We start from the raw sequence: 17,500 nt of genomic DNA on the forward strand, positions 1-17,500 counted from the left end.
AAGGCAAAGGAAGGAATCAAATGCAAATCAAGAGGGTCGCTACACAATACAAGGACACATATCATAACAGGAGGAGGGATCGGGCAGCTCCGCACCCCACGCACCCTACGTATAGGAAACCTAGGAGATTTCCCACAGCTTTACTGACCGGACGATGAATAATTTTCCCCTACGGCCACCTCCATGCAAAGGAGGGAGGTCGAAGCGTTCCACCTCGAAATCCTTCTTCCAAATAGCCCCCACCATCGATGACTATAGTAGCAAGCCTCCTCCCCATTGGAAACAAAAAAACAAGACCAAGACGAGCCAGGGAGCCACACCACAACATCCCATACAGCTCCAAGAACTTGGAGAGCGGAAGGGGAATTGTTCACATATGCCTCCCAGGCTGAGCCTGGCCAACATTACCGCTCATACGCTACCGAGTGGGGATGGATAGAAGATGAAAATCAGCCGCCCTACAAATGACCCAAGGCCATCGTTCAGGAAAACCCAAAAACACAACTCGATTACCAACTCACCTTTCACACGGAAATAAAACCTGTCGCTGGTATCATCTGGAGGGGCACGCGGGGACCAGGACGAGCCAGGGAGCCACACCAAAACAACCCATACAGCTCCAAGGACTTGGAGAGCGGAAGGAGAATTGTTCACATATGCCTCCTAGGCTGAGCCTGGCCAACATTACCGCTCATGCGCTACCGAGTGGCGATGGAGAGAAGATGAAAATCGGATGCCCTACAAACGACCCAAGGCCATCGTTCAGGCAGACCCGAAAACACAACTCGATTACCAACCCACCTTTCACACAGAAAGAAAACCTGTCGCTGGTATCATCTGGAGGGGCACGCGGGGACCAGGAGGAGCCACAGAGCCACACCACAATAGCCCAAACAGCTCCAAGAACTTGGAGAGCGGAAGGGGAATTGTTCACATATGCCTCCCAGGCCGAGCCTGGCCAACATTACCGCTCATGCACTACCAAGTGGGGATGGAGAGAAGATGAAAATCGGCAGCCCTACAAATGACCCAAGGCCATCGTTCAGGCAAACATTAAAACACAACTCGATTACCAACCCACCTTTCACATGGAAAGAAAACCTGTCGCTGGTATTATCTGGAGGGGCACGCAGGGACCAAGACGACCCAAGGCCATCGTTTAGGCAAACGCGAAAACACAACTCAATTACCAACCCACCTTTCACACGGAAAGAAAACCTGTCACTGGTATCATCTGAAGGGGCACGCAGGGACCAAGACGAGCCAGGGATCCACACCACAACAGCCCATACAGCTCCAAGAACTTGGAGAGCGGAAGGGGAATTGTTCACATATGCCTCCCAGGCCGAGCCTGGCCAACATTACCGCTCATGCGCTACTGAGTGGGGATGGAGAGAAGATGAAAATCGGCTGCCCTACAAACGACCCAAGGCCATCGTTCAGGCAAATGCAAAAACGCAACTCAATTTCCAACCCACCTTTCACACGGAAAGAAAACCTGTCGCTGGTATCCTCTGAAGGGGCACGCGGGGACCAAGACGAACCAGGGAGCCACACAACAACATGCCATACATCTCCAAGAACTTGGAGAGTGGAAGGGGAATTGTTCACATATGCCTCGTAGGCCGAGCCTAGCCAACATTACCGCTCATGCGCTACCGAGTGGGGATGGAGAGAAGATGAAAATCGGCGGCCCTACAAACGACCCAAAGCCATCGTTCAGGCAAACGTGAAAACACAACTCAATTACCAACCCACCTTTCACACGGAAAGAAAACCTGTCACTGGTATCCTCTGAAGGGGCACGCGGGGACCAAGACGAGCCAGGGAGCCACACAACAACAGCCCATACAGCTCCAAGAACTTGGAGAGCGGAAGGGGAATTGTTCACATATGCCTCCCAGGCCGAGCCTGGCCAACATTACCGCTCATGCGCTACCAAGTGGGGATGGAGAGAAGATGAAAATCGGCCGCCCTACAAATGACCCAATGCCATCGTTCAGGCAAACGCAAAAACACAACTCAATTACCAACCCAACTTTCACACGGAAAGAAAACCTGTCGTTGGTATCCTCTGAAGGGGCACGCGGGGACCAAGACGAGCCAGGGAGCCACACAACAACAGCCCATACAGCTCCAAGAACTTGGAGAGCGGAAGGGGAATTGTTCACATATGCCTCCCAGGCCGAGCCTGGCCAACATTACCGCTCATGCGCTACCGAGTGGGGATGGAGAGAAGATGAAAATTGGCCACCCTACAAACGACCCAAGGCCATCGTTCAGGCAAATGCGAAAACACAACTCAATTACCAACCCACCTTTCACACGGAAAGAAAACTTGTCGCTCGGATCATCTGGAATTTGAATGGGCCCCCGCATGACCGAAACGAAGCAACAAGGGAGAGTTGGGCAAAGGAGCAGCAAGAACATGCATAAAGCCAACCTTGGGTCACAACTTAGCATTTTTCATACGGGCTAGTTGGCCCGTGTGCGCCTCGGCCCGAACGAATTTGCAAGGGTGCCCGCACGACCGAAATGAAGCGACAAGGGAGAGCCGGGAAAACGAGTTGCACGAACATGCACAAAGCCAACCTTGGGTCACAACTTAGCATTTTTTATACGTGCTAGTTAGCCCGGGGGCGCCCTCACCCGAACGAGTTCACACGGGCGCCCTCAAACGACCCGCCCGAACGATTTTGCATGGGCGCCCGAACGACCGAAACGAAGCGACAAGGGAGAGCCGGGCAAATGAGCTACACGAACGTGCACAAAGCCAACCTCGGGTCACAACTTAGCATTTTTGATACGGGCTCGTTCGCCCGGGCGCGCCCTTGCCCAAACGAGTTCACGCGAGTGCCCTCAAACTCCGCCCGAACGACCCAAACGAAGCGACAAGGGAGAGCCAGGCAAACGAGCTGCACGAACGTGCACAAAGCCAACCTCGGGTCACAACTTATCATTTTCGATACAGGCGCACCCTCGCCCGAACGACCTGCACGAACGAGTTCACACGGGCGCCCTCAAACGACCCGCCCGAACGACCGAAACGAAGCGACAAGGGAGAGCCGGGAAAACGAGCTGCACGAACGTGCACAAAGCCAACCTCGGGTCACAACTTAGCATTTTTGATATGGGCTCATTCGCCCGGGCGCGCCCTCGCCCAAACGACCCACCCGAACGAGTTCACACGAGCGCCCTCAAACGACCCGCCCGAACGACCAAAACGAAGCGACAAGGGAGAGCCGGGCAAACGAGCTGCACGAACGTGCACAAAGCCAACCTCGGGTAACAACTTAGCAATTTTGATACGGGCTCGCTCACCCGGGCGCGCCCTCACCCGAACGACCCGCCCGAACGAGTTCACACGGGCGCCCTATGACGACCCGCCCGAACGACCGAAACGAAGCGACAAGGGAGAGCCGGGAAAACGAGCTGCATGAACGTGCACAAAGCCAACCTCGGGTCACAACTTATCATTTTTGATACGGGCTCGTTCGCCCGGGCGTGCCCTCGCCCGAACGACCCGCCCGAACGAGTTCACACGGGCGCCCTCAAACGACCCGCCCGAACGACCGAAACGAAGCGACAAGGGAGAGCCGGGAAAACAAGCTACACGAACGTGCACAAAGCCAACCTCGGGTCACAACTTAGCATTTTTGATACGGGCGCGTTCGCCTGGGCGCGCCCTCACCCGAACGACTCGCACGAACGACCCGCCCGAACGAGGTCACACGAGCGTCCTCAAACGACCCGCGCGAACGACCCAAACGAAGCGACAAGGGAGAGTCGGGCAAACGAGCTGCACGAATGTGCACAAAGCCAACCTCGGGTCACAACTTAGAAATTTTGATATGGGCTCACTCGCCCGGGCGCGCCCTCGCCCAAACGACCCGCCCGAATGAGTTCACACGGGCACCCTCAAACGACCCGCCCGAACGACCGAAACGAAGCGACAAGGGAGAGTCGGGCAAACGAGCTGCACGAACGTGCACAAAGCCAACCTTGGGTCACAACTTAGCATTTTTGATACGGGCTCGTTCGCCTGGGCGCGCCCTCGCCTGAACGACTCGCTCGAACAACACGCCCGAACGAGTTCACACGGGCGCCCTCAAACGACCCGTGTGAACGACCCAAACGAAGCGACAAGGGAGAGCCGGGAAAACGAGCTGCACAAACGTGCACAAAGCCAACCTTGGGTCACAACTTAGCATTTTTTATACAGGCTCGTTCGCCCGGGCACGCCCTCGCCCAAACGAGTTCACATGGGCGCCCTCAAACGACCCGCCCAAACGACCGAAACGAAGCGACAAGGGAGAGCTGGGCAAACGAGCTGCACGAACGTGCACAAAGCCAACCTCGGGTCACAACTTAGCATTTTTGATACGGGCTCGTTCGCCCGGGCGCGCCCTCGCCCGAACGACCCGCCCGAACGAGTTCACACGGGCGCCCTCAAACGACCCGCCCGAACGATTTTGCATGGGCGCCTGAACGACCGAAACGAAGCGACAAGGGAGAGCCGGGCAAACGAGCTGCACGAACGTGCACAAAGCCAACCTCGGGTCACAACTTAGCATTTTTTATATGGGCTCGTTCGCCCGGGGATGCCCTCGCCCGAACGACCCGCCCGAACGAGTTCAGACGGGCGCCCTCAAATGACGCGCCTGAACGATTTTGCATGGGCGCCCGAACGACCTAAACGAACCGACAAGGGAGAGTCGGGCAAACGAGTTGCACAAACGTGCACAAAGCCAACCTCGGGTCACAAATTAGCATTTTTGATATGGCCCTCACCCAAACGACCCGCCCGAACAAGTTCACACGGGCGCCCTCAAACGACTCGCCCGAACGAGTTCACATGGGCGCCCTCAAACAACCTGCCCGAACGAGTTCACACGGGCGCCCTCAAACGACCAGCCCGAACGATTTTGCATGTGTGCTCGAACGACCGAAACGAAGCGACAAGGGAGAGCCGGGCAAACAAGCTGCACGAAACGTGCACAAAGCCAACCTCGGGTCACAACTTAGCATTTTTGATACAGGCTCGTTCGCCCGGGCGCGCCCTCGCCCGAACGACCCGCCCGAACGAGTTCACATGGGCGCCCTCAAATGACCTGCCCAAACGATTTCACATGGGTGCCCGAACGAACGAAACCAACTGACAAGGGAGAGCCAGGCAAACGAGCTGCACTAACGTGCACAAAGCCAACCTCGAGTCACAACTTAGCATTTTTGATACGGCCCTCACCCAAACGACCCGCTTGAACAAGTTCACACGGTTGCCCTCAAACGACCCGCCCGAACGATTTTGGATGGGCACCCGAACGATCGAAATGAACCGATAAGGGAGAGCCGGGCAAACGAGATGCACGAACATGCACAAAGCCAACCTCGAGTCACAACTTAGCATTTTTAATACGACCCTCGCCCGAACGACCCGCCCGAACGAGTTCACATGGACGCCCTCAAATGACCCACCCGAACGATGGAAACGAAGCGACAAGGGAGAGCCGGGAAAACGAGCTGCACGAACGTGCACAAAGCCAACCTCGGGTCACAACTTAGCAATTTTGATACGGGCTCGTTCGCCCGGGCGCGCCCTCGCCCGAACGACCCGCCCGAACGAGTTCACACGGGCGCCCTCAAACGACCCGCCCGAACGACCGAAACGAAGCGACAAGGGAGAGCCGGGAAAACGAGCTGCACGAACGTGCACAAAGCCAACCTCGGGTCACAACTTAGCATTTTTGATACGGGCTCGTTCGCCCGGGCGCGCCCTCGCCCGAACGAGTTCACACGGGCGCCCTCAAACGACCCGCCCGAACGACCGAAACGAACTGACAAGGGAGAGCCGGGAAAACGAGCTGCACGAATGTGCACAAAGCCAACCTCAGGTCACAACTTAGCAATTTTGATACGGGCTCGTTCGCCCGGGCGCGCCCTCGCCCGAATGATCCGCCCGAACAAGTTCACACGGGTGCCCTCAAACGACCCGCCCGAACGACCGAAACGAACCGACAAGGGAGAGCTTGGCAAACGAGCTGCACGAACGTGCACAAAGCCAACCTTGACTCACAACTTAGCATTTTTGATACGGGCTCGTTCGCCCGGGCGCGCCCTCACCCGGACGACTCGCCCGAACGACCCGCCCGAACGAGTTCACACGGGCGCCCTCAAACGACCCGCGCGAACGACCCAAACGATGCGACAAGGGAGAGTCGGGCAAACGAGCTGCACGAATGTGCACAAAGCCAACCTCGGGTCACAACTTAGCAATTTTGATACAGGCTCACTCGCCTGGGCGAGCCCTCGCCCGAACAACCCGCCCGAACGAGTTCACACGGGCACCCTCAAACGACCCGCCCGAACGACTGAAACGAAGCGACAAGGGAGAGCCGGGCAAACGAGCTACACGAACGTGCACAAAGCCAACCTCGGGTCACAACTTAGCATTTTTTATACGGGCTCGTTCGCCTAGGCGCGCCCTCGCCTGAACGACTTGCTCGAATGACCCGCCCGAACGAGTTCACACGGGGGCCCTCAAACGACCCGTGTGAACGACGCAAACGAAGCGACAAGGGAGAGCCGGGAAAACGAGCTGCACGAACGTGCACAAAGCCAACCTTAGGTCACAACTTAACATTTTTTATACGGGCTCGTTCGCCCGGGTGCGCCCTCACCCGAACGACCCGCCCAAACGAGTTCACATGGGCGCCCTCAAACGACCCGCCCAAACGACCGAAACAAAGCGACAAGGGAGAGCTGGGCAAACGAGCTGCATGAACGTGCACAAAGCCAACCTCGGGTCACAACTTAGCATTTTTGATACGGGCTCGTTCGCCCGGGCGCGCCCTCGCCCGAACGACCCACCCGAACGAGTTCACACGAGCGCCCTCAAACGACCCGCCCGAACGATTTCGCATGGGCGCCCGAACGATTTTGCATGGGCGCCCGAACGACTGAAACGAAGCGACAAGGGAGAGCCGGGCAAACGAGCTGCACGAATGTGCACAAAGCCAACCTCGGGTCACAACTTAGCATTTTTGATACGGGCTCGTTCGCCCGGGCGTGCCCTCGCCCGAACGACCCGCCCGAACGAGTTCACACGGGCGCCCTCAAACGACCCGCCTGAACGATTTTGCATGGGCGCCCGAACGACCGAAACGAACCGACAAGGGAGAGCCGGGCAAACGAGCTGCACGAACGTGCACAAAGCCAACCTCGGGTCACAAATTAGCATTTTTGATATGGCCGTCACCCAAACGACCCGCCTGAACGAGTTCATACGGGCGCCCTCAAACGACCCGCCCGAACGAGTTCACATGGGCGCCCTCAAACGACCCGCCCGAACGAGTTCACACGGGCGCCCTCAAACGACCCGCCCGAACGATTTTGCATGGGTGCTCGAACGACCGAAACGAAGCGACAAGGGAGAGCCGGGCAAACGAGCTGCACGAACATGCACAAAGCCAACCTCGGGTCACAACTTAGCATTTTTGATACGGGCTCATTCGCCCAGGCGCGCCCTCGCCCGAACGACCCGCCCGAACAAGTTCACACAGGCACCCTCAAACGACCTGCCCAAACGATTTCACATGGGCGCCCGAACGAATGAAACGAACCGACAAGGGAGAGCCAGGCAAACGAGCTGCATGAACGTGCACAAAGCCAACCTCGGGTCACAACTTAGCATTTTTGATACGGCCCTAACCCAAATAACCCTCTTGAACGAGTTCACACGGTTGCCCTCAAACGACTCGCCCGAACAATTTTGCATGGGCACCCGAACGATCGAAACGAACCGACAAGAGAGAGCCGGGAAAACGAGCTACACGAACGTGTACAAAGCCAACCTCGGGTCACAACTTAGCATTTTTAATACAGCCCTCGCCCAAACGGCCCGCCCGGACGAGTTCACATGGGCGCCCTCAAACGACCCGCCCGAACGAGTTCACACGGGCGCCCTCAAACGACCCGCCCGAAAGAGTTCACACGGGCGCCCTCAAACGACCCGCCCGAACGAGTTCACACGGGCGCCCTCAAACGACCCGCCCGAACGAGTTCACATGGGCACCCTCAAACGACCCGCCCGAACGACCGAAACGAACCGACAAGGGAGAGCCAGGCAAACGAGCTGCACGAACGTGCACAAAGCCAACCTCGGGTCACAACTTAGCATTTTTGATACGGCCCTCGCCCGAACGACCCGCCCGAATGAGTTCACACGGGCGCCCTCAAACGACCCGCCCGAACGATTTTGCATGGGCGCCCGAACGACCGAAACGAACCAACAAGGGAGAGCTGGGCAAACGAGCTGCATGAACGTGCACAAAGCCAAACTCGGGTCACAAGTTAGCATTTTTGATATGGCCCTCACCCGAATGATCCGCCCGAATGACCCGCCCGAACGAGTTCACATGGGCACCCTCAAACGATCCGCCCGAACGATATTGCATGGGCGCCCGAACGACCGAAACGAATCGACAAGGGAGAGCCAGGCAAACGAGCTGCACGAACATGCACAAAGCCAACCTCGGGTCACAACTTAGCATTTTTAATACGGCCCTCGCCCGAACGACCCGCCCGAATGACCCGCCCGAACGAGTTCACACGGGCGCCCTCAAACGACCCGCCCGAACGAGTTCTCACGTGCGCCCCCAAAGGACCCGCCCGAACGACCCGCCGCCCGAACGAGTTCACACGGGCACCCTCAAACGACCCGCCCGAACGATTTTGCATGGGCGCCCGAACGACCGAAACGAACCGACAAGGGAGAGCCGGGAAAACGAGCTACACGAACGTGCACAAAGCCAACCTTGGGTCACGACTTAGAATTTTTAATACGGCCCTCGCACGAACAAGTTCACACGGGCGTCCTCAAACGACCCGCCCGAACAACCCGCCCGAACGACCCGTCCGAACGACCCGCCCGAACGAGTTCACACTGGCGCCCTCAAATGACCCGCCTGAACGACCCACCCGAATGAGTTCACACGGGCATCCTCAAACGACCCGCCCAAACGAGTTCACACGGGCGCCCTCAAACGACCGGCACAAACGAGTTCACACGAGCACCCTCAAACGACCCGCCCGAACGAGTTCACACGGGCGCCCTCAAACGACCCGCCTGAATGACCCGCTCGAACGACCCCCTCGAACGAGTTCACACGGGCACCCTCAAACGACTGCCCGAACGATTTTGCATGGGCACACGAACGACCGAAACGAACCGACAAGGGAGGGCTGGGAAAACGAGCTGCACGAACGTGCACAAAGCCAACCTCGAGTCACAACTTAGCATTTTTGATACGGCCCTCGCCCGAACGACTCGCCCGAACGAGTTCACATGCGCACCCTCAAACGACCCGCCCGAACGACCGAAACGAACCAACAAGGAAGAGCTGGGAAAACAAGCTGCACAAACGTGCACAAAGCCAACCTCGGGTCACAACTTAGCATTTTTGATATGGCCCTGGCTCGAACGACCCGCCCGAACAAGTTCACACGGGCGCCCTCAAATGACCCGCCCGAATGAGTTCACACGGGTGCCCTCAAACAACCCGCCCGAGCGATTTTGCATGGGCGCCCGAACGACCGAAACGAACCGACAATGGAGAGCCTGACAAACAAGCTGCACGAACGTGCAAAAAGCCAACCTCGGGTCACAACTTAGCATTTTTGATACGGCCCCCGCCCGAACGAGCCGCCCGAACGAGTTCACACGGGCGCCCTCAAACGACCTGCCCGAACGATTTTGCATGGTCGCCCGAACGACCGAAACGAACCGACAAGGGAGAGCCGGGCAAACGAGCTGCACGAACGTGCTCAAAGCCAACTTCGGGTCACAACTTAACATTTTCGATACGGCCCCCACCCAAACGAGTTCACACGGGCGCCCTCAAACGACCCGCCCGAACGAGTTCACATGGGTGCCCTCAAACGACCTGCCCGAACGAGTTCACACGGGCACCCTCAAACAACCCGCCCGAACGATTTTGCATGGGCGCCCGAACGACCGAAATGAACCGACAAGGGAGAGCCAAGAAAACGAGCTGCACGAACGTGCATAAAGCCAACCTCGGGTCACAACTTAGAATTTTTGATACGGCCCTCGCCCGAACGACCCGCCCGAACGAGTTCACACGGGCGCCCTCAAACGACCCGCCCGAACGAGTTCACACGGGCTGCCTCAAACGACCCACCCGAATGACCCGCCCGAACGAGTTCACACGGGCGCCCTCAAACGACCCGCCCGAACGAGTTCACACGGGCGCCCTCAAACGACCCGCCCGAACAATTTTGCATGGGCGCCCGAACGACCGAAACGAACCGACAAGGGAGAGCCGAGCAAACGAGCTGCACGAACGTGCACAAAGCCAACCTCGGGTCACAACTTAGCATTTTTGATACGGCCCTCGCCCGGACGACCCGACCGAACGAGTTCACACGGGCGCCCTCAAATGACCCACCCGAATGACCCGCCCAAATGAGTTCACAGGGGTGCCCTCAAACGACCCGCCCGAACAATTTCGTATGGGCGCCCGAACGACCGAAATGAACCGACAAGGGAGAGCCGAGCAAACGAGCTGCACGAACGTGCACAAAGCCAACCTCGGGTCACAACTTAGCATTTTTTATACGGGCTCGTTCGCCCGGGCGCGCCCTCGCCCGAACGACCCGCCCGAATGAGTTCACACAGGCGCCCTCAAACGACCCGCAAGAACGAGTTCACACGAGTGCCCTGAAACCACCCGCCCGAACGGTTTTGCATGGGCGCCCAAACGACCGAAACAAACCGACAAGGGAGGGTCGGGCAAACGAGGTGCACGAACGTGCACAAATCCAACCTCGGGTCACAACTTAGCATTTTTGATACGGCCCTCGCCCGAACGTCCCGCCCGAACGAGTTCACACGGGCGCCCTCGAACGATCCCCCCGAACGAGTTCACACGGGCGCCCTCAAACGACCCGCCCGAACGAGTTCACACGGGCGCCCTCAAACGACCCGCCCGAACGATTTTGCATGGGCGCTCGAATGACTGAAACGAACCGACAAGGGAGAGCCGGGCAAACGACCCGCCCGAACGAGTGTTTACACGGCAAACGACCCGCTCGAACGAGTTTACATGGGCTCCGACACACGACCAAAATGAAGTCACAAGGGAGATTCGGGCAAACGGGCGGCACGATCATGCACAAGGCCCACCCCCCTTCACAACTTAGCATTTTTTATACCGCCATGTGTGCCCTGGGTGCCATCACACGAGACGACATGACACGAACCGACCCATTTGCACGGGCACCCACACACAACACGTCCCGAACCGCCCAAACGAAATTTTGGGTTTCCATGGGCGCACGACTCGAACGAAATTTCGGCGTTTCCGTGGGCACACAACCCGAATGAAGGCACGAGGGAGCATGACGCAAACGGGCCACACGAACATGCAGAAGACACACGGACGGTCACGACTTAGCATTTTTGGCACGCCCACGTGTGCCCGGAAACCCACACACGGCACGACACGGCCCGACTGGCCTTGTGCAAGCCGAACCGACCCGCCCGAACGCGTTTTGCACGGGCACCCACACACGACACGACACGATCCGACCCGAACAAAATTTGGGGTTTCCTTCTATGCACAACCCGAACAAAATTTGGGGTTTCCATGGGTGCGCGACCCGAACAAAATTTGGGGTTTCCTTCTATGCACAACCCAAACAAAATTTGGGGTTTCCATGGGTGCGCGACCCGAACGAAGGCACAAGGCAGCGTCGGGCAAACGGGCCGCACGAATGTGTAGAAGGCACACGGGGGGTCATGACTTAGCATTTTTGGCACTGCCACGTGTGCCCGAGCACCCACGCACGGCACGACCCGACCCGCCCGAACGAAGGCACGACGGAGCGTCGGGAAAACGGGTCACGCGAACGTGCAGGAGGCACACGGGTGGTCACGCCCTAACATTTTTTTCACGGCCACATGTTGCACCCACGCGCGGCACGGCATGACCCGACCCCACTCGACTCGCCCGAATGCGTTTGCATGGGCACCCACACACGACACGACCCGACCCGCCCGAACAGAATTTGGGGTTTCCATGTGTGCACGACCCGAACGAAATTTGGGGTTTCCATGGGTGCACGACCCGAACGAAGGCACGAGGGTAGGAATATCTTTGACTCTAATACATAAATATACCTGGGGTAACATGCCCTTAATATCTTCAACATTTTCTTTTGACTCTTTATAACACTTTAACATGTGCTAGGCCTGTTTCAATGAGCAAGAAACTCAATGACAAATAATATATATATATATATATATATATATAGATATATATATATATATATATATATAGATATATATATATATATATTTTCTTGAATAAATACAAATATCAAAAGTACACCCCCTCTCAACTAGGGATGTATTCATAAATCATTACAAGGTGTTTGGCTATTTTTCAATCTTGAATAATTCACATAAGAGAAACTGGATTGGCCACCCATCTGTTATAGCATCATATTAGCCAACATTGTTCATAGCAAGGCCTTGACTAATAGCTTTATCTCTCATAATACCAGAGCACAATGTTGGCGAGGCCAATGGCTTATAAACACCTTGGTCATTGTCTCTAAAGGTACATACCCACCCAGGTGTTCCCTGAGTATGACCTTCCAGGACAATTCTTGTCTTGGGTTCCCATCCCTCAAAGAATATCGCTCCTCTTGCCTACTCTTGTATTGGGTGCCCTACACATCCTCAAAGAGCATCAAATGCCAAATGATTGCCCAATCCTCCCGTTATTTCTTGCCAAGTGAAGACAAGAATGTTGTGTCTATCTCTTCCCCTTGATTGGGGAAGACATGCCCAAGTTTCCTCTGACAAGGAACTTTCCCAAGCTCCTTTGTATTTGGGAACTTGTTAGAACTCCCTCTTAGCTAGGGACTTGTCCATTCATCAACAACGTCTTCTTCGTGGGTCCTTCAGCCGCTTGATCTCCTTCTTTCCTTCGATGTCATGAAGTCTTTGTTTGAACTTCTTCTTGGCAGGGTACCGGCCATCGATCACTTTCCCCCCTAGTTTGTCATGTCATTGCTCCCTTCGTGGAAAGTGGCCTTCTTGATATATATCAGGTCCTTTTTGTCATCTAGCTACTCCTTTGTCACCTTGTCTATCCTTCATAACACTTATCACATGGATGCTTAGTTGTACTCGCTTGTTCCCGTACTTTGATTTAGTGGCCCTTCATGACTTCATCGTGATATTGCTCTTCATCATGACATATTTGTAGAGTTGAATCGATTATCTGCACCTTACTATCTCCAAGGCCTTCGTAGGTGTCAAGGGTCCTTTATCTTTTTCTTCCTTTGTTAGAGTTGTCGTGCCTTCTTTCGAGAGATGTTGAGGAATCTTGTCAAATAGTTATTCTTTGTGACCGCGATGTTCTTCATTTTCTTCTTATTGGATTGATTGGTCAACCACCTTATACTCCTTATGAGAGCACTTCTTCATGTTAACCTTTACTCCACTGTAGCACATGCCTCCGAGCATGTCGTTGGCGAAAGAGATCCTTTTCTTCTTGATCGTGATTCTAGAACTTTTCCCATGACCCAATCAATATATATGGCAACATGAATTAAACTTTGATGCATACATATCTCACCTTGATTATGATTTTATCATCGCGGCTTTATTTGATAGTTCTCCTCGATTGGTGTAGCCTTTCTTGCTTCATTTGCTCTCGCCTGTATATCATCCTCTCTTGAATCCCATAAATGGGACCCCCAATGAGACCTCTACCCCCTTTGAAAGAAGACTTTAAGCAAAGAGGTTGACTTAGTCCTAGGAGGATCTTCCTTCTTTTGCTTCTTGTCATCTTCTTTCACTTCTTTAGTTACATGAGCTTCTTCCCTTTTTCTCTTTTTGTTGTTTTCCTTCTTAAGTTTAGGAAAATCCCTTTTGTAGCGTCCATACTCTTGGCATCCAAACCGTTCGACTTTGGACATGTAGTGGCCCCAACCAATTTGTTACTTTCCTTGCAAAAAGACACTGAGGTATACTCAGAAGGGGACATATACTTACTTGATAGAGTTTGAGATGTAGTGAACTTGCTTTATTCTTGAAGACATGATGGCTTGCCTTCCTTAGATCTTTATGTTGTTCAAGTTGCTTTCTTCAAATGGACTTGCTTGATGACTTGACTTGTAGTGCCTTTCATTCTTCAAGATGGTGTAGCTTGATGTAGGTCCCTCTTTGATTTGTTCTTCTTGTAGGTGCCTTTATACAAGGTGTTTCTTCTTGCTTTGTAGTCTTCCATGAGGAATGATAGATGGTAGACATTCTTGTCCTTGATGTGATTGAGACTTCTTGGCTTGACGCTTCAACCATGCGGATGTTCTTGAGATTCCCTTTCCTTGATGTGTCACCTTAGCTCCGATACCGCGTTGAATAATCTGGGGCAATGGGGTATAGCGGGATTCTTCTAGACTTGATAACAATTTGTGAAGCCCTTTTGCAACTTATCATGTTATCTTAATCTTCTTCTCTTCTTATTAGTGTATGTGTGTTTACTTTCATCAAACTGGTGCCAAAAACATAAGAACAAGAACACAAGATGTTGGCTCTCTGCCAGGGAAAAACCTCTCTCTCTCTCTCTCTCAGAGAGGAAAACCCTTTCGTAAATTTCCCTCATTGAAGCTTCTTATTGGTCATTGTGAAGCCCTAGACCCTTGACAATAATATACCCCAAGCACAAGTCAAGTCCTTCCTCCTCTCTGAACTTTGTTTCTTCGGCGCTTTGTTCCTCGGCACTCTGTCCTTCTTTCAACTTTTGATAGTCCATGGTGGACTAGCTCTAGAAGAGACTCCAACCTTTGATCCTTAGCGAGGTCCTTTACCAATGAAGAAACCTTCATTCTCTTGACCAACCGAGCCTTTTTCTTGATGTGAGGTTGCAGGCTCGATGTACACCAAGTTTACTGCACCTGGGGCGATTTCCATCGCGACGAGACATGCAAACCCCAAATTTCCCGCACTTGGGATGCTTTCGACAAGGCGGGACATGGAATCCCTGGGTACCCCGCAATTTGGCGACCTTTGTCGAGGAGGGACCGCAAGACCCCATGTCACACTCCTATCCTAGTGGTAGTATTTCAACCACACATAAGCGGGTGCAGCACCGCCGTACTTTTTCCTTTTACCAATAATTGAGTACACGGTCTGCGCCTACTTCAACACTTGGTCAATTTTCCAGTAAGTGTTCTTAACAATGCAGCGAAAATAACTTACCATAAATTTATCTTCTTCAATTATTCTTTCAACCTGTCGTGTCGTGTGGTCGTGCTGCACTGGCCCGCGGCCTGCACGACACAACTCCACACCTGAACTGCGAACCTGTCTGCCCGAATTTCCCTTCCGCGGCACCCAAACTCTGCCCGTCGGTGCGATCCATAGTGAGGGCACATGGCCCGCATGCAGTGCGGCCTACCTGCCCAGACGGTAACCCGCCCCGCTCTGCCTGTCCGCGCTACCAAGCCCGACCCACCCTCTGTAATCCGCCCGCCAGTGTGGCCCTCTTACCCACGTCATTCTCTTCCTTCCGTTTTCACCCAACTCCTTCCTCCGCACTTGTTCTGCGATGTGGAAGTCTGCGTTCGATGTCCCTTCGTCGAATGCCATCCTCCTTACTTATACGCATCCTTTCGCCCAAGGGCCGTGTCTCTCGAGGATAACGAGGGTCAGCTCCATCAACATGCATGCCCGGCTGACCTACCACATAACCTCAACAGGCCCCATTCCAATGAACCGTCGCATCCCTTCGTGTGCACCGTCGCACCCATGGGTCGGCTCCAACACCTCGCCAATTACACCCGTTGCCGCAAGTCGCACAACTGCCCGCATCCTGACTCATCCACACATGGTCACCTCTTTCATCCGGGCACGCAACAAGGGTCGCCCGCGCGCCTTCCGTCTGTGGCTCGCCCATCTTGCAGGTATCAAGGGGCGTGCGCCATCCCCAACACGGCGCGAGTGACATGGGAACCTCGCGTGTCACGCCCCCAGGCCTACAGTACTCTTTCAGCCGTACTTGGAGAGGTGCGGCCCACCGAACACTTCCTTTTCACCAATACTTATGTTCATGGACTACGCCTAACCATTAGTCTACTTAGTTTGTTTTTCGAAACCAAGTATTGTTATGTTTCCTTTATGCCAATGAACACCCATACGCATAGGCGATTATCATCAGCAATTATACATGAAGAACACAATTGCACAGTGTAAAGGGAGGGGCAACTCCCTGAACAATGAGTCTACCCGAATACAATATATTATTCAACTCTACAATGTTTACGGGGCTTTACAAGTATACTTTGGAAACACCAAGTTTCACACTTAGCCAATTTTACAAATAGGCAACACCTCCACGTGCCAACCGGGTTCCTTGCCCGAGCTGGGCGGGCGCGCCCTCACATAAGCTGCCAACCGTACTCGTCGACTGAACCTCGCTTACCATTGCACGACAGGCGGGTGACCTCACCCGAGTCACCCACCGTTTCCTGTTTCACGACGGGTGGGCGACTTACCCGAGTCACTCCGAGACACCTCCGCGTTTCTTCTTCCACGACGGGCGGGCGACCTACACGAGACACCCCGTGTCACACCGAATGGCGAGTGCCTTCCTTACCCTCGCCCTCACCCGAGAACTGAACCATGTGCGTATCATGTGTGCTTGCCCAAAAGCGGGTGCATATATGCCCGCGCCTCTTTTTCGACCTGCTCCACTACTTCGCATTTTTTTCTTGATCACCGAATGCTCATGTTCAAATGTCCATCTTCGAATGAATGCCAAATGCTCCAACGCCTTGCCATATTTATACGAGCGGTTGGGCAAGTCGGTGCCCAGGCCGACTCGACCAGCGCGTGCCAAAACGCCCTTACACATCGCAAACTTGCCATCCGATTGCTGGTCAGCAAACAATCCTTCGTTCAAGTCGCCCCAACATGTGAGTCGGCCCGTGGGTTATGCCAAACGCTCCCACGCTATAAACCAACCATCGCTCCACCTCTAATGTGCATTATACTTATGTCCCTTCCCACATTTTGGTCGTAGAGTTCGCACTTCGCACCGACGAGGAGAAACCGAACCGCAGGTCCTTACACCGCATTTCCCAGACTTGGGTAGCAATTTTTGTTATGACGCGAAATGGGAACCCAATGTGTGTCCACTGACTTGGGTAGCAGTTTTCATCGCGTCGCGAAATGGACACCCCGAGTTCCCCAGACTTTGGCGACTCTTCGTGGCCCCACGACATGGAAATCTGAAGTTCCACAGACTCTCGGGTGATTCAGGGTGTGCCGCAACATGGAAAGAGCGAGTTCCCCAGACTTGGGCAGCGGTTTCAAAACACCCCAAGTTCCTGAGACTTGCGAGTTGGTTTGCATCGTCATGGAAACCCCAAGTTCCCTGCATTTCCCTCGTGCCGTAAAATGCGGAAA

This window comes from Pinus tabuliformis, chromosome 7, assembly GCF_031772625.1.
Source record: "Pinus tabuliformis cultivar Carrire ecotype Pingquan chromosome 7, CPIR1, whole genome shotgun sequence".
NCBI lineage: Eukaryota > Viridiplantae > Streptophyta > Pinopsida > Pinales > Pinaceae > Pinus > Pinus tabuliformis.